General features: G+C 46.5%; 1 long non-coding RNA gene across 3 annotated transcripts; it reads left to right on the top strand.

Annotated features, from left to right (window-relative positions):
• Positions 1-21,447: 21,447 nt before the first annotated feature.
• On the top strand, positions 21,448-23,230 carry LOC138855454 (uncharacterized). 3 transcript variants are annotated; one of them, XR_011394700.1, is made up of 5 exons: positions 21,502-21,516; positions 21,847-21,876; positions 21,937-22,374; positions 22,680-22,781; positions 23,087-23,224. It is a non-coding gene; the product is annotated as an uncharacterized lncRNA (long non-coding RNA). The 3 variants fall into 3 exon arrangements; XR_011394697.1 differs by lacking the exon at positions 21,847-21,876 and having other exon boundaries at positions 21,448-21,516; positions 23,087-23,223; XR_011394692.1 differs by lacking the exons at positions 21,502-21,516; positions 21,847-21,876 and having other exon boundaries at positions 21,903-22,374; positions 23,087-23,230.
• The last annotated feature ends 223 nt before the right edge of the window (positions 23,231-23,453 follow it).

The raw sequence follows: 23,453 nt of genomic DNA, 5'->3' as shown, positions 1-23,453 counted from the left end.
ACGCTTTCCTCCGTCTCTCTGCTCCCTCCTACCCTTCCTTCCCTCTCTGCGTCTCCCTATCCTTGCATCCCTTCCTCCCTTAGTCTCCCTGCCCCTTCCTCCTCCTATCTCCATCTCCTTTCTCCCCCTTGCCCCTACCTCCCTCCTTCCCTCCGTCTCTCTACTCTCTAATGCTCTTGAATCTTTCCCTGTATCTCCCTCTTCCCTACTATCCTTCCTCGACCCCCACGGCTCACCCGTCATCATCATTACACAGTGACCGAGAGGCTTCAGACTTGCCCATAACAAACTCAGGTATGGAGGGGCCGCTTATAACTTGAGCAACTCACGGTAATATCATGGCGGGTTCCGCGCCTCCGTTTTGCTGTGATATCGCTTAACGATTTCCTGTATCGTTTACTGATAAAAACTTAGTTGAGGTGTAGCCAGACTCCTCAGGCGTGGCAGGAATGAGTGAGGAGGAAGGGGGGAGAGGGAGGGGGAGAGAGAGGGGGAAGAGGGAGGGAAGATATGAGGGGAAGGAAAAGAGGAAAGGCAAGAGGGGCATGAAGGGGTATGGGCAGAAGAGAGGAAGGGAAAGGGATAAAGGAAAAGATAGAAAAGAGTGGAAGGGAAAAGAATAAAGGGAGGGATAGAAAACAGTGGAAGGGGAAGGGACAGAAGAAAGTGGAAAGGAAAGGGACGGCAGAGGGAGGTTTTAGAAAAGGAAGGGATATAAGGGAAAAGAAATGAAAAGATTAGGGAGGAAAGGAAGAGGAAGGTATGAGAGAAATTATAATAGGGGAAAAAGGGAGTTGAAAAAATGAGCGAAGGTGGCAGGGAATGCAAAAAAAAGTAATGGAAAAACCCTTTGACCTATGGCGTCACTACTCATTCTTAACAATATAAACACAAATCAACTTAGGAACACCCAAGATAAAACTAGTTAACAATACAATCTACTCGCAGCAACACACTAAACATATAAACCCGCATCAGTTTGAAAAAAAATATAGTTAATATTCAAAGTTTCTCCTAAAACGTTCCTGAGGTCTCTACAGGCACCTCAGAATACAAGGGAGAGGGGGGGGGAGAGTGGGATGTATTCTCTCTTCCACTGCTCGAATGGAACCGCCTTCGGTTCGCGTAGTCCTATCATCCACTACTGTTTCTTCTATCACACTTTCATCCACAGCTACTTTTTTTTTCTATTCCGCTTTCATTCACCGTTCCCGCTTCTCTATGTGGACTGGCAGGGATTTCCGACAAGTATGCTATAAAGATACTTGGTACAAAGAGAATCTTTTATTTGGCTCTTGAGTAGAACTTTATTATAAGGTCAAAAGGAATAGGATAAACCTTTACACTGAACAAAATATTGGCTATAATAAATCATCATGGCTCTTGTAACAAAACTACCGTCTCCGCACTGTTGACTAATTTCTGAAATATTGTGTGGATGTGTGTAAGGATCTTCCATTTTTTTTTATTGAGCGTGCTACAAGAAGGTTAACATCACTCGAGACCTGACTAACAATACTGTTATATTCACTGAGCGCACTAAACTCCTGAGCAGGAATAACCTTTCTTATATAATTACAGACTCAATCTGGGGTGGCCAGGGGTTCGCTCCCAGCGGGGCACTAGATCATCTAGGTAGGGGCGGGCAAAATACGGCACGTGGAACATACCACCCGTCAAGGAATTCTACCTAGCACGCCATTGTGTTCAGCAATTGAGAAAAAATATATACAGTGTTTTCAATTTAAGAAAGAACTGATTTGGTTGTCCTAATCAGTAAAGGACGTTGGGCAGTGATAGCAACAAGATTTGCCAGTACTTGACGCACTTAATATAACCTTTTAGATGAAGTATTTTTTCAGTTTAATTTCAGGACACTTTCCTATGGTTCCCCAGTGTGTTAATCCCGGGGTGAGTGCATGTTAGCGCCACCTATGTTCCAGTGATTGTACCTTCAGGTGTTCCCCTGGTGGGTACTTATCATAGGACATTAACGTAGCACTTTGACCTCGGAGGTCATTCAGCGCTCACAGGTAAATTATATATATATATATATATATATATATATATATATATATATATATATATATATATATATATATATATATATATATATATATACACACACACACACACACACACACACGCACACACACACACGCACACACACACACACACACACACACACACACACACCATTGAAAAGTTTCGAGAGTTGAACTACTCTCAGAGCCGGGCCATGGGCTAGGCTCGTCTGGTGTTTGCCTGATCAACCAGGCTGTTGCTGCTGGAGGCCCGCTGCCCAACATATCTATCACAATGAACATTAAAATGGTAAAAAATACCGACAGGTTGTTAGGTAAGACACATATGCAACAGTTAGGTATCTTTATTTCGAAACGTTTCGCCTACATAGTAGGCTTCTTCAGTCGAGTACAGAAAAGTTGATAGAAGCAGAAGATACTTGAAGACGATGTAATCAGTCCATCACCCTTAAAGTTTTGAGGTGGTCAGTCCCTCAGTCTGGAGAAGAGCATTGTTCCATAGTATGAAACAATACTCCATATTGTTTCATACTATGGAACAATACTCTTCTCCAGACTGAGGGACTGACCACCTCAAAACTTTAAGGGTGATGGACTGATTACATCGTCTTCAAGTATCTTCTGCTTCTATCAACTTTTCTGTACTCGACTGAAGAAGCCTACTATGTAGGCGAAACGTTTCGAAATAAAGATACCTAACTGTTGCATATGTGTCTTACCTAACAACATATCTATCACAACCTGGTTGATCTGGCACCTGGTGAAGATTATATACATACTGTATCATGGCCATATAAACCAACGATTCAAAACTCAAAAGAAAAATATCCTTTGCACATGAGTTATATTACATCATCAAAGCATTTATGACAATCTTTTTTTTCATCTGGTCAGGTAGGAACAAGCAGTTAGCGCACCTGTACATCACTAACCACAAACTTCAAAATTATTTATTCTTTGTTGCTACTCGACTCACAACGAACGACCGAGATGCACATGCATGCTAGTAACTTTCTTTGTGCTGAACAATATTTTATTACCAATAACTACACTCTGTATACTATACAAAGAAATAAAGTTGTTTCTTTGTTTTTGTTTATTCCAAGATTTCTACATGAGCAAATATGACATTTCCACATTAGCCTCTCCCTTTTTGTTCAGTTGATATTGATGAATCACCAGTTGACCTTCAACTCGAGCTTACTGATCCTCAGTGTGATTCATTACTTTTAAAACAATTTAAGTCACTGACGCTTCCCAGTCTTTTACGCCTCTCTTAATAACTGTGCACTTCCAGTATTACAAACTCAGGCTCAAAGCATGTTTGTATTGTCTGGGGTCAGCATACATATGTCGGTGACCAACTTGCAGCAGTACTGAGCACAGCAACAAGACACACAACACCAGCCTATAATTATAACCATAATATTTAAAGAGGTGGAGGGGTAAGCCAGTGGAAGGCCTCGGTCAGATGACCAAAAGCTCCAGTGGTGGGTAATCATATGACTAAGACCCAAGTCAGGAAACACTTGTCCTGTTTTCTGACGAATCTTACCTAACCTAACACCGGCCTTCAACAGTATGTTTACGCACATCAACACTGAAAGAATTTCTCTCATTTTCATAAATATTTTGAATGACCTAAAACATTCAAAAAAAAAAAATACGTGACTAACGAGTCGCTTTTTTTTTGATTTACATCAAATTTATATAGTTTTATCTAGGCTATTTCATGCAAGAGGCGTACATCAATGCTTCTATTCTTTCCATAGAGCTTCTCACAGTCTCATTAACAGGAAAATACATTTGCTGGATAAATGTCTGCTCAATGATTGGTTGATTAACCTTAATGCATTTTAATCCCTTCAAGAGTACATCAAAGGTCTGTATCACTACCACTATCAACGCACCATCACTACACAACACCAACACTGCAGCATCATCACTACACAACACCAACACTGCAGCACCATCACTACACAACACCAACACTGCACCACAATCACTACACAACACCAACACTGCACCACCAATCACTACACAACACCAACACTGCACCACCATCACTACACAACACCAACACTGCACCACCAATCACTACACAACACCATTTTAATCCCTTCAAGAGTACATCAAAGGTCTGTATCACTACCACTATCAACGCACCATCACTACACAACACCAACACTGCAGCACCATCACTACACAACACCAACACTGCAGCACCATCACTACACAACACCAACACTGCACCACCAATTACTACACAACACCAACACTGCACCACCAATCACTACACAACACCAACACTGCACCACCATCACTACACAACACCAACACTGCACCACCAATCACTACACAACACCATTTTAATCCCTTCAAGAGTACATCAAAGGTCTGTATCACTACCACTATCAACGCACCATCACTACACAACACCAACACTGCAGCACCATCACTACACAACACCAACACTGCAGCACCATCACTACACAACACCAACACTGCACCACCAATTACTACACAACACCAACACTGCACCACCAATCACTACACAACACCAACACTGCACCACCATCACTACACAACACCAACACTGCACCACCAATCACTACACAACACCAACACTGCACCATCACTACACAACACCAACACTGCACCACCAATCACTACACAACACCAACACTGCACCACCATCACTACACAACACCAACACTGCAACACCAATCACTACACAACACCAACACTGCACCATCACTACACAACACCAACACTACAGCACCATCATTACACAACACCATCACTACACAACACCAACACTGCACCACCAATCACTACACAACACCAACACTGCAGCACCATCATTACACAACACCAACACTGCAGCACCATCACTACACAACACCAATACTGCACCACCATCACTACACAACACCAACACTGCAGCACCATCACTACACAACACCAACACTGCACCATCACTACACAACACCAACACTGCAGCACCATCACTACACAACACCAATACTGCACCACCATCACTACACAACACCAACACTGCAGCACCATCACTACACAACACCAATACTGCACCACCATCACTACACAACACCAACACTGCAGCACCATCACTACACAACACCAACACTGCAGCACCATCACTACACAACACCAACACTGCAGCACCATCACTACACAACACCAACACTGCACCATCACTACACAACACCAACACTACAGCACCATCATTACACAACACCAACACTGCAGCACCATCACTACACAACACCAACACTGCAGCACCAATCACTACACAACACCAACACTGCAGCACCATCACTACACAACACCAACACTGCAGAACCATCACTACACAACACCAACACTGCAACACCATCACTACACAACACCAACAGTGCAGCACCATCACTACACAACACCAACACTGCAGCACCATCACTACACAACACCAACACTGGTATAAACCTTGGTAATAAATACCGACAAGTTGGTTTAGAAAGACACGTAAGCAAACACTATGACATATTTATTAGAAAACGTTTCGGTCCTGGGACCTTGATCACTTCTAACATACAGAGGTAGAAAGGCAATATATATATAGGCGGAGAGTGAGGTGTGACGCACGTGACCTGGGGAATGTCATAAGAACATAATAACATAAGAACATAAGAATGGAGGAACACTGTAGAAGGCCTACTGGCCCATGCGAGGCAGGTCCTTATCAAAACAACCTCTGCCTATGATGAGGACGGGTAGACTATGAAATCATGTGACTCCTGTGTTGTTGGGTTGGTGGTGCTTAAGTATCATATATGCCAATGTTTTTGAAATTTTGTAGTTTCCAGTGTTGCGTTCTATAGTGTCGGTGACGGCGATTAGTGAGGCTTCTAGGCACCGTCGGCGTCTGAGGTCTGGTTCGGTGAGAACGAGTTGTGCCTCATTCCAGTTCATCAAATGTCCCGTGGAGTCTGTGGAGGACACAGGCGTACCTTACATCGTCTCTGTTAGAGGCATTTCGATGCTCATTCAAGCGGACTGCAAGATCTCTGCCTGTCTCGCCTACATATTTCTTGGGACAGAACCCACAGGGGATAGTGTAGACGCCTGCTGTAGAAGTTAAGAGGTGTGGGGCTGCGTTTCGTAGTGATGTCTTTGATAGATGATGTGTTTATGGTGGAAACCTTGATGTTACTCATAGCAAGTGCCCGGCGAGTATTCGTGGCAACATCACCACATGGGAGTACTATGAACTGCTTAGGGGGCTGTTCCATGGGCGGTTTGTTGAGAACAGCTTGTGCCTTAAGTCTGCAATCTCGGATGAAGAAAGATGGGAACTGAAGATGTGTAAAGGCTTGTGTTATTTAAGTGCATTCTTCTTCTAGAAAACAAGGGCTGGAGATGCGAAGAGCTCTCAAGAAGAAGCCAATGAGGACTTCTCTCTTAGTGCGGGTGTCTTGGTGTGAATAAAAGTGTATAAGATCGTCCTTGTTGGTAGGTTTTCTATACACTTTGAAGAGAAGTTTGTCATTGTCGGGAGATCTGCACAGTAGAACGTCGAGGAAAGGAAGTTTGCCATCATTTTCGAGTTCAAGTGTAAACTTTATTGATGGTTCAACTGCATTGATCTTGTTGAGAAGGGCCTGGATACTGAGACGTCTCGGATAGAAAACCAATACATCATCAAGGTATCTTAGCCAGGTAACGGTGTTGGGAATGAGGGTGCTGAATTTCTCTGTCTCCAGGTTTTCCATGAAGAGGTTGGCAAGCACAGCACTGAGCGGGCTGCCCATTGCCATCCCAAAGCACTGTTTGTAACAGTTGTCCTGATACTTGAAGAAGTTGAAATTAACACAAAGTTCCACTAGATTGATGAAGTCTAGAAGAGGTAAAGGGAGGTCGTGGTTTTCAGTGAGCCTCTGTCTCAGAATGTTGATTGCAGCGTCAGTAGGAACGTTGGTGAAGAGGGCTGTGACATCGAAGGAAGCCATGCTTTTGTTTTTGACATTCAGGTTGGAAATTCGGGAGAGAAGGTCGCCTGAGTGCTTGAGGTGGGCTGGACTGATGGTGCCCAGAAGCGCTGAAAGGTATTTGGCAAGGTGGCCGGCTAGTCTGTGTGGTGCACTCCCTATGCCCGAAGCGATAGGCCGTAGTGGGATGCCAGGTTTGTGTGTCTTAGGAAGGCCATACAGACGAGCTGGTTTCGGTTGACCTGGTAAAAGTTTAAGTAGTTTTTTGCCTTGTTCTTATTTTCGTAAGATGCTACGAGCCTTTTGAAGAAAAGTCTGGGTACTTTGAAGTAGCACTGATTCTGATACAGGCTGGTATGTGTTGACATCGTTGAGAAGATTTAAAACTTTATTGGGATGGCAATGGGAAGCCCGCTCAGTGCTGTGCTTGCCAACCTCTTCATGGAAAACCTGGAGACAGAGAAATTCAGCACCCTCATTCCCAACACCGTTACCTGGCTAAGATACGTTGATGATGTATTGGTTTTCTATCCGAGACGTCTCAATATCCAGGCCCTTCTCAACAAGATCAATGCAGTTGAACCATCAATAAAGTTTACACTTGAACGCGAAAATGATGGCAAACTTCCTTTCCTCGACGTTCTACTGTGCAGATCTCCCGACAGTGACAAACTTCTCTTCAAAGTGTATAGAAAACCTACCAACAAGGACGATCTTATACACTTTTATTCACACCAAGACACCCGCACTAAGAGAGGAGTCCTCATTGGCTTCTTGAGAGCTCTTCGCATCTCCAGCCCTTGTTTTCTAGAAGAATGCACTTACATAACACAAGCCTTTACACGTCTTCAGTTCCCATCTTTCTTCATCCGAGATTGCAGACTTAAGGCACAAGCTATTCTCAACAAACCGCCCATGGAACAGCCCCCTAAGCAGTTCATAGTACTCCCATGTGGTGATGTTGCCACGAATACTCGCCGGGCACTTGCTATGAGTAACATCAACGTTTCCACCATAAACACATCTATCAAAGACCTCACTACGAAACGCAGCCCCACACCTCTAACTTCTACAGCAGGCGTCTACACTATCCCCTGTGGGTTCTGTCCCAAGAAATATGTAGGCGAGACAGGCAGAGATCTTGCAGTCCGCTTGAATGAGCATCGAAATGCCTCTAACAGAGACGATGTAAGGTACGCCTGTGTCCTCCACAGAGACTCCACGGGACATTTGATGAACTGGAATGAGGCACAACTCGTTCTCACCGAACCAGACCTCAGACGCCGACGGTGCCTAGAAGCCTCACTAATCGCCGTCACCGACACTATAGAACGCAACACTGGAAACTACAAAATTTCAAAAACATTGGCATACATGATACTTAAGCAGCACCAACCCAACAACACAGGAGTCACATGATTTCATCGTCTACCTGTCCTCATCATAGGCAGAGGTTGTTTTGATAAGGACCTGCCTCGCATGGGCCAGTAGGCCTTCTACAGTGTTCCTCCATTCTTATGCTCTTATGTTCTTATGACATTCCCCAGGTCACGTGCGTCACACCTCACTCTCCGCCTATATATATAATACCTTTCTACCTCTGTATGTTAGAAGTGATCAAGGTCCCAGGACCGAAACGTTTTCTAATAAATATGTCATAGTGTTTGCTTACGTGTCTTTCTAAACCAACACCAACACTGCACCATCATCACTACACAACACCAACACTGCAGCACCATCACTACACAACACCAACACTGCACCATCACTACGCAACACCAACACTACACCATCACTACACAACACCAACACTGCACCACCATAACTACACAACACCAACACTGCATCATCACTACACAACACCAACACTGCACCACCATCACTACACAACACCAACACTGCACCATCACTACACAACACCAACACTGCAGCACCAATCACTACACAACACCAACACTGCACCACCATCACTACACAACACCAACACTATACAACACCAACATCAAGGTCCCAGGACCGAAACGTTTTCTAATAAATATGTTATAGTGTTTGCTTACGTGTCTTTCTAAACCAACACCAACACTGCACCATCACTACACAACACCAACGCTGCACCACCATCACTACACAACACCAACACTGCACCATCACTACACAACACCAACGCTGCACCACCATCACTACACAACACCAACACTGCACCATCACTGCACAACACCAACACTGCACCATCACTACACAACACCAACACTGCACCATCACTACACCAACACATACATGGTATCTAGCTGGTGATGCATACACAAATAACCCGCACATACGAGAAAGAATCTTACGACGACATTTCGGTCCGACATGGACCATAAACTAGTCACTAGTTAATGGTGCAAGTCAGACCGAAACGTCGTCATAACTTTCTTTCTCTTACGTGCGGGTTATCTGTGTGCTGTTTCAGTCTCGGTATTGTGCCTTTTTATTCTTTTTGGTGATGCTTCCCAGAAACATCACCCCCCGAGGCCCTGGAGGGGGGAGGGGGACACAGTCAGACTCTGTGTTACGTACATCGACATAGGCACTACAGTCTGCTTGATCATGACCAGTTTGTAGGAACTCAAGCATTTTTTTTTTTAAACACTGACACATTTATGCTTACCGAGTGTTACCTGACTGTACTTATAGCATCCCTGTTTTTCATTAAGGGTACTTGCAACAGCTCCCACACTTTCCGCTTTCTTAAAGGAGTTTTTTTGTTTTCGGCGTGAAGATTTTGAACCGGTTTCTTTAGCACTTGTAAGATGTAAATTACACCACATCTTTCTCGAGGACAGCAGAGTGTACACTGTGTAAAAAAAATCTGGCTTGAACTGAGCCAGCAGGGAAAGCTGGCCGCGGGCCGGAGAATGAGAACAGAACTATGAAAGTTAAGACACATGTGCAACATCTGGATATCTTTATTGTAGTAGACGTTTCGCCATCCAGTGGCTTTATCAATCCAGATTCTAGGACATAATAGGAAGAGAGTAGAACTATATACAAAAGATGAGGTAATCAGTCCCTCAGCCTTGGAGTTAGTGTTCACAGCATCGTGGTGGAGGAGAATCTTTGCTCCAGATTCTCCTCCACCACGATGCTGTGAACACTAACTCCAAGGCTGAGGGACTGATTACCTCATCTTTTGTATATAGTTCTACTCTCTTCCTATTATGTCCTAGAATCTGTATTGATAAAGCCACTGGATGGCGAAACGTCTACTACAATAAAGATATCCAGATGTTGCACATGTGTCTTAACTTTCATATTGTCGGTATTTTATACCTTTCTTGCACAACAGAACAGAACTACTCTGAAAACCAGTCACAGGTATCAGGTTGCGGGCTGGCACCGGGAGCCAGTGTATACCTGATGCCCAGGACACCTCACTTTTACTGTACTTTTTCCATCAAAATTCCGCCATTCGTGCAAATGTGAATTTCAAAACACACCCGCCCTGTATCCCTTGCAATTTCGGGCAATGCTTTCGGAATTTTAAAATACCATTCTATATTGAAGCTTCAGTGTAGCGTTGGGTAAAGTCAACCATGTTGGGAACACAACAAAGTGAACACCTCTCGCCCTCTCCACTTACCCTGCACACTTTATAATACCGGGCAGACTAAGCAAAGTTAACACCAAAATATTTGTTAAGTAAAAGGATACACGTCTTAGAGTGAGGTGCAAAAGATAATATACACCCTCTGTGTCCTTGTATTATTTGTAACGGCTTGACAAAGCTCCTGGAGAGCGAAACGTTGCTACAATAAAGTGTCCACTTACCCCTAACCACTGTACACAGGTAGACTAAAAGTAAGGTGCTGGCAATAGAGTGGAAACAGAACGAAGACAGAAACTTGGCTTGAAATCATACTTGGTTTCACGAAACTTTACTCAAACTCGTTAAAAACATAACATTCTGTAAAAAATAAAAAGGCACAATACCGTGACTGGAACACAATACACAAATAATCCGCATAGCATAAAGAAATTTATAACGACGTTTCGCTCCCACTTGGACCATTAACTAGTCACACAGAAGTGCGCTTGTGTAACTAATTAATGGTCCAAGTCGGACCGAAACGTCATCATAAGTCTCTTTCTCCTATCTGCAGGTTATTTGTGTATATTTCTGTATATTTTCCAGGTGTGTACTCCAACCACATCCATCCCTCGTGATACTAGGCTTCCCCTCTCAAGTTTTTCCATTGGATTTACGAGCGTTATTTCTTATAGAAGCCAGGACTGCTCCTCATAATATAAAGCAATCTGACTTAACCGGCAACAGCCTTATTGGTCAAGCCATCAACCAGGAGGACTGGTCAGGAACCAGGCCGCGGAGACAGTGACACCCTAGAATAGACTACAGGTACACTGTAGCTACAATGAGTTGTAAAATAAGCTTGGAACTGCAGTTACGTAGATTTCTTGATGTGAATTAAAGAAGTCTGGTAGCTTTGTGGGTTCAGAACTCTGCTAACCACAACTTTCAAGTCATTTTTGTACTCGATTTCATTAAATTCTATATAAGTTTAAATGTGCTTCAGTTATTTTTACCGGAAATATTATTTACACAAGCCACTTCTCTACCCTCAACGTAACCTACACAAGTGATCCAGAAAAAAAATCCAACACGTAACTGATTTCGGGATCATCACCTCAGCGGATCGGTCCCAGACCCGGCCTCCTAGTTCCTGATCAGCCGGGCTGTGGCTCGTACGTTGGTTTGCGTGCAGCCAGCAGCAACAGCCTGGTTGATCAGGCGCTGATCCACCAGGAGGCCTGGTCACAGACCGGGCCGCGGGGGCGTTGACCCCCGAAACTCTCTCCAGGTAAATCTCCAGGTAATCAATCAGGATGCTGGTGCTACCCACACGCAGCCCACTGTAAACACCACAGCCTGACTGACCCGGAACATGTTTCCTTTTCATGACTGGTCCAAAATCTGCACACCGAAATCACTACATAAGAACACAAGAGGCTTGGCAGACGGTGCAAAGCACCTTTGGTGAAAAGCAGAAAAGTGATAACTACACCGCGAGACATAACTCGATAAACAGGAACCACGACTCTTCAACATCCAGCCTTCCTGGATAAGAGGGATTACCAGCAGACCCCTGACTGTTATCAAGAGGGAAATATACATATTCCTCAACTCAGTTCCTTAGATCAAATCTTGATTACCTTCCATTCCAAGTTAAATGTTTCTCAATAATAATAATAATAATAATAATAATAATAATAATAATAATAATAATAATATTTTTTATAAATTTTCCAACAGCGGCCTGTCCCACATTTGGTGTACACACACAAACTCACTCACTCTCTCTCTCTCTCTCCTCTTTCTCCCCATCCCTACCTATCCTCCCTCTTCGTCCCGGCCTACACGTTAGCGCACAATAAAATGCGCCATCACCAACAAATGCAACATTTAATTATTGGAATTTCAATACACACAACGCTGTGAAAAATGCGTGCACCACGGCCGTGCCGCAGCAAACACCGCCCGGCTGTTGCAGCAGTAACACTGTGCACACCTCAGCGTGGTTGAAGCAGCATTTTGCAAACCACAGCGTGGATGCAGCAGCACTGTGCACACCTCAACGTGGTTGCAGGAGCGATGTGCACACCTCAACATGCTCCCATCAGTGCACATCCCGCCCGTGCTCCCACCAATGTGTGTACATCAATATACTCCCCAATTTCTATTTGCGGGAGTCCATACTTAGCTCCTGGCCCCGCCTCCTAGGCATCACCAACTTCTTGCCTCTTCGGCATTATCATACCTTCCCCTGAAGCCGTGTACCGAGTCTGCCTCCATCACTGCCTCAGCCAAGTCATTCTACTTTTCAACCACCCTAAGACTAAAGAAATACTTCCTTACATCTCCCAAGCCTCATCTGTGTCTTAGCCACAAATTCTATGTATGCATCCTAAGGTCCTTCAGATTATCGTATGGCTCGTACTGGAATTTTGAAAGATAGGTTTGTATTTGATTCTGGTCTTATTAATTCAAACAGTTTGTCCCTATTAAGATTTTGTCCCTTTTAAGATTTTGTACGTAATAATTATGTGCCTCCTCGTCCTTCTCTCCTCTAACGTCGTCAGGTTCGGTTCCTTCAACCTCTCCTAATAATGAATTTCCTCTCGCTTCTCGTACCAACCTGTTTATGAATATTAAGACCTGTTGTACATAGGGTTCCTTCAGAACAGTATATACAACATCTATTAGGTCAGTTATTAAATCTGCAGTCCAGCGTGTTCAGAGGCTCGAAAAGACCCAAAGGTTTGCAACCAGACTAGTACCATAACCGAGGAGAAAGTACTACGAGAAGAGGTTTTAGGAACTGAACCTGACGATCTTGGCGGAGAGAACAAGGGGTGACATGACTACTAAATACATAATCTTGAGAACTGAGAGAGCAGATAGGGATAGAGTGAATTAAGAGGGCGAGGATTTAGAGGACACAGAAGGAAGCTAAAGGCTCGGATGAGCCACAGAGACGTAAGGATATATTTTATTAGTCTCAGTGTGGTTGAGAAGTGGAATGACTTGGATGAAGCACTGGTCATCTGGAGATTACCTGCAGAGTATTTTGGGGGCCAACGCCCCCATGGCTCGGCCTCCTAACAGAGAAACTCAATAAACGATTCCTGGAATAGCTATGATATGGCCCAAAAGCCCAGTCATCAACGATGCCGATCCAAATTGTCCAGGAGGCGGGGTCAGGAGCTGAATCTCGCCCCATCCCTGTCCGCAAACAACTCACAGCAAGTACAACTCAGCGAATCCACCTGATGATGGACACATTAATGAACACACATCAATGTGTACACTGAAGCTACTGCTGCTTATCAGTGCGCTTCATCAGAGTTCACTACAACAACATCCAGCTCATGTATGAACAACACTCCAGAAAAAGCACAGATTAAATATTAAATTAAATAATACATTTCAAATGGAAAAGTTAAATACACAGAGTTTACAAATACAGAGCGGAATTAACTATCACAGTAAACAACACACTCGCACATATATTTGCTTTTACCGATAACAAAATCATGTATTGTTTATTGGTTTATATGTAAGATAAACCTGGAAATTATATCTCGGCAGAATTTCATCAGTGTACAACTCTTGAGTACACTGAGGTTTAGTTACTGTCTACTCCAGAGACTTGGGTCAGGTATGTTACAGTTATACCCACAACAAGTGTTAGACCAGCTAGGACGTGATTGCTTTGCCTGGAGGCCGCTGGTAGTAACAGCCTGGTTGATCAAGCACTCAACAGAAAAGTCTGATTTTAGTCATGGATGCGTGGGTAAAAGAACTCACAGAAGCAGTCACAGGTATGCCTGTGGTGATACTGCAGAGCTGTGTATACTAACATCATGGATATCAATGGTAAACTGTACCGACAGCTCTGTAAAGAAGAAAATATGTAGTTCATGCCATAAACCGCATACTATGTCTTGTTAATATGCAAAAACTATGGTATATAAAGACAAACAAATAAAATAGGATTTACAAAAGCTACACAGAAAAATGCGATTAAAATAAGTGTAAAAAGACCCAGACTTTTCAACACTCACCCTTCATACATAAGGAAAATTACCAACAGACCCTTGGTGGTCTTCAAGAGAAAAGTGGATATGTTCCTTTCCACCGGACTGTGGTACCTACGATGGACTACGAACGGGCTGTGGTACTTACGCTGTACTGAGAACGGCTAGCACCAACAGACAGGTTGATCACGCCATCAACCAGAAGGCCTAATCTGACGGGGCAGTGACCCCGAAATCGCTTTCAGATAAATCCCTGTAGCAGGCGTAAGGAAGTTTGTGGGAAGAGCTCCAGCAACAACACCTCCCCCTCCTCTCTCTATCCATTTAACAAGCACCAGTGAGGGAGAGAACTACCCCTGCAGCAGGCGTTACGGGAGGAGGAACGGTTCCCCCAACATGGTGACCTGGAGGAGACAAGGCGGTGTGCCAAGTAAGGTGGAGTGTCACTTACACCTCTCCAGGACACGTGGCACTCTGATAGCAGGTGTCAAATTTGGCACGTGAAACGGGGAAAGCTGCCACTGTTCCTAAGTCTCCAAGATTATTGCGCCAGGCGACTACCTTGACTGACGCCACTCCTCCCAGAGCAGGAGGAGGAGGAGGAGGAGGAGGACAGTGAGGGAGGAGAGATGAAGAGCGTGGAGGAATAGGAGCGATGAGAATGAGTTCGAGGGCCAAGGGAGGGAGGGAAAGACAAGTGAGGAGGGGAGTATGGGAAAATGAAGGGGAAGGGAAGGTGTGTGAAAAGAGGAAAGTGAGGGGAAAAGAAGTAAGGAAAGTAGAGTGAATGGAGAGAAGGGGAGCGGGCTGAAGAGTGAAGGAGAATGAAGGGAAGGATACCTAAAGAATGTTACCGAGGGTCAAGGTCTCTTGGAGGATCAAAGCCTGATCAACCAGGCTGTTACTGCTGGCCGCACGCAGTCCAGTCTGACTGGTCAAACACTGAATTGAGGAACTTGTCAGGTTCTTTCTTGAAAGCAGCCAGAGATTAGATGGTAATTTTCCTTATGCACAGAGGGAGGCCGCTGTAGAGTCATGGATCTTTGATACATCTCAATATACTCGTCATGGCTCTGTTGTTTAATGGAGGTATTTTGCACCGTCCGCTAAGTCTCTGTGTCACCAGGGGTAATTTTAGAGTTCTCGTTGTACTCGTTGTACTTGTACTCGTTGGAACGCAGGAGGGAGAGATATATCATAATCTACACTTGGAAAATCTTGGAAGGAATGGTCCCAAATCTGCACACAGAAATCACTCCCTACGAAAGTAAAAGACTGGGCAGGCGATGAAAATGCTCCCAATAAAAAGTAGGGGCGCCATTGGTACACTAAGGGAAAACACCATAAGTGTCCGGGGCCCAAAACTGTTCAACAGCCTCCCATCAAGCATTAGGGGAATTGCCAATAAACCCCTGGCTGCCTTCAAGAGAGAGCTGGACAGATACCTAAAGTCAGTGCCGGATCAGCCGGGCTGTGGCTCATACGTTGGACTGCGTGCGGCCAGCAGTAACAGCCTAGTTGATCAGGCCCTGATCCATCGGGAGGCCTGGTCATGGACCGGGCCGCGGGGGCGTTGATCCCCGGAATAACCTCCAGGTAACCTCCAGGTATGAGATCAGTTCCCCAGTATTTTCTGAGTGTAAATTATGATGTGTTGTAAACGAATGACATACAATACCGACAAAACGAAGAATTAAGATACATGCGCAATATCCGGTTATCTTTACTGTAGACGTTTCGCCGTCCAGTGACTTTATCAATACAAATTCATTGACATAATGTGAAGACAGTTGAACTATATGCAAAAGATGAGTTAATCAATCCCTCAGCCTTGGAACTGGTGAAGAATACCGTAGTCTTGGAGTCTCCAAGGCTGAGGGACTGATTACCTCATCTTTTGTACATAGTTCTAATGTCTTAACATTAAGTCAATGAATTTGTATTGATAAAGCCACTGGATGACGAAACGTCTACAAAGATGACCAGATGTTGCACATGTGTCTAATTCAAATTTTGATGTACCTCTCTCGCCCATTTTCCAAGGAATATAGTTGAAGGTACTTCAAGCGTTCCCTGTAGTTCAGATGCTTTACATATATACGGGCAGTGGAAGTCCTCTGTACGTTTTCCAGATCAGCAATTTCGCCTGTGTTTAAGGGGACTGTTAGTATACTGTGCAGCAGCCTATAGAAAACAAGTGACCTAAAGAATAGTACTGGCTCAGCATCCCTTGTCTTGAAAGTTCTGGTTATCCAGCCTATCATTTTCCTGGTTGTCGCAATGGCAACACTGTCGAGATCCCTGAATGTGAAGTTTTCTGACATCATTACCCTGACTCCATTTCCTCATGTTCCGTAGTGGAGCAACTGAAACTTGTGGGGCCCGCTGCCCCACATATCCATCACAGCCTGGTTGATCTGGCACCTGGTGAAGATACTTGTCCAGTTTCCTCTTGAAGGTTTCTACACTTGTTCCAACCGTGTTTCTGTCATGATCATATCGTCCTTTGTACTCACGTAAATGTACTCCCCTAGCTGTATTTGCGGAGTATGAAAAACTATTACTGATCCCGCCTGTTAATCAGCACAGCGGGGTCGAGGCCCTTACATACACCCAACACCTCTCCATTACGGCGAGTACCTCGCTGCCTTTCCCTTGCTGTCACTTCCTAGAAAAGTGTAACAGAGTGGACAGGGGAGGCATTCAGCAACTTTTTTTTCGTATTCCTGAAAGTGGTTTGCTGGAGTTTCCAGGGGTGGGGGCGAAATCACCTGGGGTGGTTGAGAGGGATGTTACCTGGGGTAGCCTATCTGTTGTAGGTTCATCAAGGGAACTGTGTACATACTGCACCCAGTATGGTACACAAGGCACACACTGAAGGATCTTCAATAAGCATTTTCTGCTTCACTAGAAGCTCAACACTACAGTGAGGGTAAACCCATATGTCCCACACTACCGCGTCTCGTGCCCCACGTTTACCATTATTCGCCCATGTACATTTTTTTTTTTTGTAAATTTAAAATGTAGTATTATATTTTCTTCTACTCTCACAGTCTTGATTGAAGACAGGCATTGCTGGTGACAATGTGATCAGACAGGCTATTGTGTTCCGTAGTCTCTCACTGCCATGATAACCTAGCTGATCAGATATCACCGGCCGAAAATTTTATATTTCCCTCTTTAAACCTTTTTATCTGATAGACTGAAGAGTCGTGGAGCACAGATGATACAGTGCTCTTTTCTTTACTTTAAGCGTGCTCAACTAGTATGCCGATGCCGGTGCATGTCTGACCTTGTTCTGGGCATCTTGGGGGCTACCAAGGGTGCCTCCCAGACTACTGTCCTGGCTACTAAGGGTGCCTCCAAGTGTTGTCCTGGTCTCCTGGCCACCACAGGTGCCTCCCAGATGGTGTTGTCCTGGCTTCCTGACTACCACGGTGCCTCCCAGTTTTATCCTGGCCTCCTGGCTACCACGGGTGCCTCTCAGTGTTGTCCTGGTCTCCTGGCCACCACGGGGGCCTCCCAGACGATGCTTGCCTCGTTGTCAACAAGAGAGGAGACAAGAGGGAGAGGCGGAGGCAGCAAGTCATCATATAAAGTTAATATTGGAGACGGGTGCTTGTGAGGCCGTCGAGACAGGTGTCAGTGTCACGCTGCTGTCGCCGCTGTTTTGCACCCTCACTTCCATGAAGACAACCAACATTACGGACAATTGATTTCTCGCTATCAATAACATTGACGGCTGCACAGACGACCAGGGACTAGGCGCCAGAGTCAGAGGCGGAGGTGCTGGTGGAAGTTGTTTTGTTCCACTCTCTGTATTGTAACAGTGTCTTCAAGCCTTGTGTATTTTATTTTTACTGGGAAGAAGAGAAACGTTGTGATTATCTGTTGATTCCTGTTTATACCATGTAACCTCTCTTGGAAGAATTAAGTAACCAACTATTTAGTTTTAATAAGTATTTCTTTTTTGTTTTGGTTCCCATACACAGAAAGTGAGATTCTTTGCTGCACATACCTTTCAGTCGTTAGGGGATGCCACACCTTATTATGATAGAAGAAATACACATATAGCAGATTATTATTACAATCAAGGGGGAAGCGCTAAACCCGTAGGATTATACAGCGCCTGGGGGGATGTGGAAGGCATTCGAGCTTAATTCGGGGAACTGGAACACAGATCCAATTCCCTAAGTCAAGAGCCCCTAACCAACATTAAGGACCCCTCCGTGAGGGGCACATATAGCAGAGCGAGCCTTTACTTGGAAAACGTTTCGCTCATAGACAAGCATTTTCAATGCTGTCCAGATAAATTCTTGCTACGAGTGTGTGTTCTACTATACCTGTCTTTCTGCCTTTCACACAGCAGCCTGGTAGGTTGTTTAGTAACTAGTTTTGTCCAATACTGGTCAGGAAGCAGGTGAGTGTGGAGTGTCAGGTCAGGAAGCAGGTGAGTGTGGAGTGTCAGGTCAGGAAGCAGGTGAGTGTGGAGTGTCAGATCAGGAAGCAGGTGAGTGTGGAGTGTCAGGTCAGGAAGCAGGTGAGTGTGGAGTGTCAGGTCAGGAAGCAGGTGAGTGTGGAGTGTCAGGTCAGGAAGCAGGTGAGTGTGGAGTGTCAGGTCAGGAAGCAGGTGAGTGTGGAGTGTCAGGTCAGGAAGCAGGTGAGTGTGGAGTGTCAGATCAGGAAGCAGGTGAGTGTGGAGTGTCAGGTCAGGAAGCAGGTGAGTGTGGAGTGTCAGGTCAGGAAGCAGGTGAGTGTGGAGTGTCAGGTCAGGAAGCAGGTGAGTGTGGAGTGTCAGGTCAGGAAGCAGGTGAGTGTGGAGTGTCAGGTCAGGAAGCAGGTGAGTGTGGAGTGTCAGGTCAGGAAGCAGGTGAGTGTGGAGTGTCAGATCAGGAAGCAGGTGAGTGTGGAGTGTCAGGTCAGGAAGCAGGTGAGTGTGGAGTGTCAGGTCAGGAAGCAGGTGAGTGTGGAGTGTCAGGTCAGGAAGCAGGTGAGTGTGGAGTGTCAGGTCAGGAAGCAGGTGAGTGTGGAGTGTCAGGTCAGGAAGCAGGTGAGTGTGGAGTGTCAGGTCAGGAAGCAGGTGAGTGTGGAGTGTCAGGTCAGGAAGCAGGTGAGTGTGGAGTGTCAGGTCAGGAAGCAGGTGAGTGTGGAGTGTCAGATCAGGAAGCAGGTGAGTGTGGAGTGTCAGGTCAGGAAGCAGGTGAGTGTGGAGTGTCAGATCAGGAAGCAGGTGAGTGTGGAGTGTCAGGTCAGGAAGCAGGTGAGTGTGGAGTGTCAGGTCAGGAAGCAGGTGAGTGTGGAGTGTCAGATCAGGAAGCAGGTGAGTGTGGAGTGTCAGGTCAGGAAGCAGGTGAGTGTGGAGTGTCAGGTCAGGAAGCAGGTGAGTGTGGAGTGTCAGATCAGGAAGCAGGTGAGTGTGGAGTGTCAGGTCAGGAAGCAGGTGAGTGTGGAGTGTCAGGTCAGGAAGCAGGTGAGTGTGGAGTGTCAGGTCAGGAAGCAGGTGAGTGTGGAGTGTCAGGTCAGGAAGCAGGTGAGTGTGGAGTGTCAGATCAGGAAGCAGGTGAGTGTGGAGTGTCAGGTCAGGAAGCAGGTGAGTGTGGAGTGTCAGGTCAGGAAGCAGGTGAGTGTGGAGTGTCAGATCAGGAAGCAGGTGAGTGTGGAGTGTCAGGTCAGGAAGCAGGTGAGTGTGGAGTGTCAGGTCAGGAAGCAGGTGAGTGTGGAGTGTCAGGTCAGGAAGCAGGTGAGTGTGGAGTGTCAGATCAGGAAGCAGGTGAGTGTGGAGTGTCAGGTCAGGAAGCAGGTGAGTGTGGAGTGTCAGGTCAGGAAGCAGGTGAGTGTGGAGTGTCAGGTCAGGAAGCAGGTGAGTGTGGAGTGTCAGGTCAGGAAGCAGGTGAGTGTGGAGTGTCAGGTCAGGAAGCAGGTGAGTGTGGAGTGTCAGGTCAGGAAGCAGGTGAGTGTGGAGTGTCAGGTCAGGAAGCAGGTGAAGTGTGGAGTGTCAGGTCAGGAAGCAGGTGAGTGTGGAGTGTCAGGTCAGGAAGCAGGTGAGTGTGGAGTGTCAGGTCAGGAAGCAGGTGAGTGTGGAGTGTCAGGTCAGGAAGCAGGTGAGTGTGGAGTGTCAGGTCAGGAAGCAGGTGAGTGTGGAGTGTCAGGTCAGGAAGCAGGTGAGTGTGGAGTGTCAGGTCAGGAAGCAGGTGAGTGTGGAGTGTCAGGTCAGGAAGCAGGTGAGTGTGGAGTGTCAGGTCAGGAAGCAGGTGAGTGTGGAGTGTCAGGTCAGGAAGCAGGTGAGTGTGGAGTGTCAGGTCAGGAAGCAGGTGAGTGTGGAGTGTCAGGTCAGGAAGCAGGTGAGTGTGGAGTGTCAGGTCAGGAAGCAGGTGAGTGTGGAGTGTCAGGTCAGGAAGCAGGTGAGTGTGGAGTGTCAGGTCAGGAAGCAGGTGAGTGTGGAGTGTCAGGTCAGGAAGCAGGTGAGTGTGGAACAGTGTCAGGTCAGGAAGCAGGTGAGTGTGGAGTGTCAGGTCAGGAAGCAGGTGAGTGTGGAGTGTCAGGTCAGGAAGCAGGTGAGTGTGGAGTGTCAGGTCAGGAAGCAGGTGAGTGTGGAGTGTCAGGTCAGGAAGCAGGTGAGTGTGGAGTGTCAGGTCAGGAAGCAGGTGAGTGTGGAGTGTCAGGTCAGGAAGCAGGTGAGTGTGGAGTGTCAGGTCAGGAAGCAGGTGAATGTGGAGTGTCAGGTCAGGAAGCAGGTGAGTGTGGAGTGTCAGGTCAGGAAGCAGGTGAGTGTGGAGTGTCAGGTCAGGAAGCAGGTGAGTGTGGAGTGTCAGGTCAGGAAGCAGGTGAATGTGGAACATCAGGTCAGGAAGCAGGTGAATGTGGAACATCAGGTCAGGAAGCAGGTGAATGTGGAGTGTCAGGTCAGGAAGCAGGTGAGTGTGGAGTGTCAGGTCAGGAAGCAGGTGAGTGTGGAGTGTCAGATCAGGAAGCAGGTGAGTGTGGAGTGTCAGGTCAGGAAGCAGGTGAGTGTGGAGTGTCAGGTCAGGAAGCAGGTGAGTGTGGAGTGTCAGGTCAGGAAGCAGGTGAGTGTGGAGTGTCAGGTCAGGAAGCAGGTGAGTGTGGAGTGTCAGGTCAGGAAGCAGGTGAGTGTGGAGTGTCAGGTCAGGAAGCAGGTGAGTGTGGAGTGTCAGGTCAGGAAGCAGGTGAGTGTGGAGTGTCAGGTCAGGAAGCAGGTGAGTGTGGAACCACAGGTCAGGAAGCAGGTGAGTGTGAAACATCAGGTCAGGAAGCAGGTGAGTGTGAAACATCAGGTCAGGAAGCAGGTGAGTGTGGAACATCAGGTCAGGAAGCAGGTGAGTGTGGAACATCAGGTCAGGAAGCAGGTGAGTGTGGAACATCAGGTCAGGAAGCAGGTGAGTGTGGAACATCAGGTCAGGAAGCAGGTGAGTGTGGAACATCAGGTCAGGAAGCAGGTGAGTGTGGAACATCAGGTCAGGAAGCAGGTGAGTGTGGAACATCAGGTCAGGAAGCAGGTGAGTGTGGAACATCAGGTCAGGAAGCAGGTGAGTGTGGAACATCAGGTCAGGAAGCAGGTGAATGTGGAACATCAGGTCAGGAAGCAGGTGAATGTGGAACATCAGGTCAGGAAGCAGGTGAATGTGGAACATCAGGTCAGGAAGCAGGTGAATGTGGAACATCAGGTCAGGAAGCAGGTGAATGTGGAACATCAGGTCAGGAAGCAGGTGAATGTGGAACATCAGGTCAGGAAGCAGGGTGAGTGTGGAACCCTCAGGTCAGGAAGCAGGCGAGTGTGGAACCACAGGTCAGAAAGCAGGGTGAGTGTGGAACATCAGGTCAGGAAGCAGGGTGAGTGTGGAACCCTCAGGTCAGGAAGCAGGTGAGTGTAAAACCACAGGTCAGGAAGCAGGTGAGTGTGGAACCACAGGTCAGGAAGCAGGTGAATGTGGAACATCAGGTCAGGAAGCAGGTGAGTGTGGAGTGTCAGGTCAGGAAGCAGGTGAGTGTGGAGTGTCAGGTCAGGAAGCAGGTGAGTGTGGAGTGTCAGGTCAGGAAGCAGGTGAATATGGAACATCAGGTTAGGAAGCAGGTGAATATGGAACATCAGGTCAGGAAGCAGGTGAGTGTGGAACATCATGTCAGGAAGCAGGTGAGTGTGGAGTGTCAGGTCAGGAAGCAGGTGAGTGTGGAGTGTCAGGTCAGGAAGCAGGTGAGTGTGGAGTGTCAGGTCAGGAAGCAGGTGAGTGTGGAGTGTCAGGTCAGGAAGCAGGTGAGTGTGGAACAGTGTCAGGTCAGGAAGCAGGTGAGTGTGGAGTGTCAGGTCAGGAAGCAGGTGAGTGTGGAAGTGTCAGGTCAGGAAGCAGGTGAGTGTGGAGTGTCAGGTCAGGAAGCAGGTGAGTGTGGAGTGTCAGGTCAGGAAGCAGGTGAGTGTGGAAGTGTCAAGTCAGGAAACAGGTGAGTGTGGAACATCAGGTCAGGAAGCAGGTGAGTGTGGAACATCAGGTCAGGAAGCAGGTGAGTGTGGAACCACAGGTCAGGAAGCAGGTGAGTGTGGAACCACAGGTCAGGAAGCAGGTGAGTGTGGAACCACAGGTCAGGAAGCAGGTGAGTGTGGAACCACAGGTCAGGAAGCAGGTGAGTGTGGAACCACAGGTCAGGAAGCAGGTGAGTGCGGAACCCTCAGGTCAGGAAGCAGGTAAGTGTGGAACTACAGGTCAGGAAGCAGTTGAGTGTGGAACCTCAGGTCAGGAAGCAGGTGAGTGTGGAGTGTCAGGTCAGGAAGCAGGTGAGTGTGGAGTGTCAGGTCAGGAAGCAGGTGAGT

Source organism: Cherax quadricarinatus, chromosome 5, assembly GCF_038502225.1.
Source record: "Cherax quadricarinatus isolate ZL_2023a chromosome 5, ASM3850222v1, whole genome shotgun sequence".
Taxonomy (NCBI): domain Eukaryota; kingdom Metazoa; phylum Arthropoda; class Malacostraca; order Decapoda; family Parastacidae; genus Cherax; species Cherax quadricarinatus.
The sequence above is the reverse complement of the archived record's forward strand: the minus strand, read 5'-3'. Positions and strand labels throughout refer to the sequence as shown.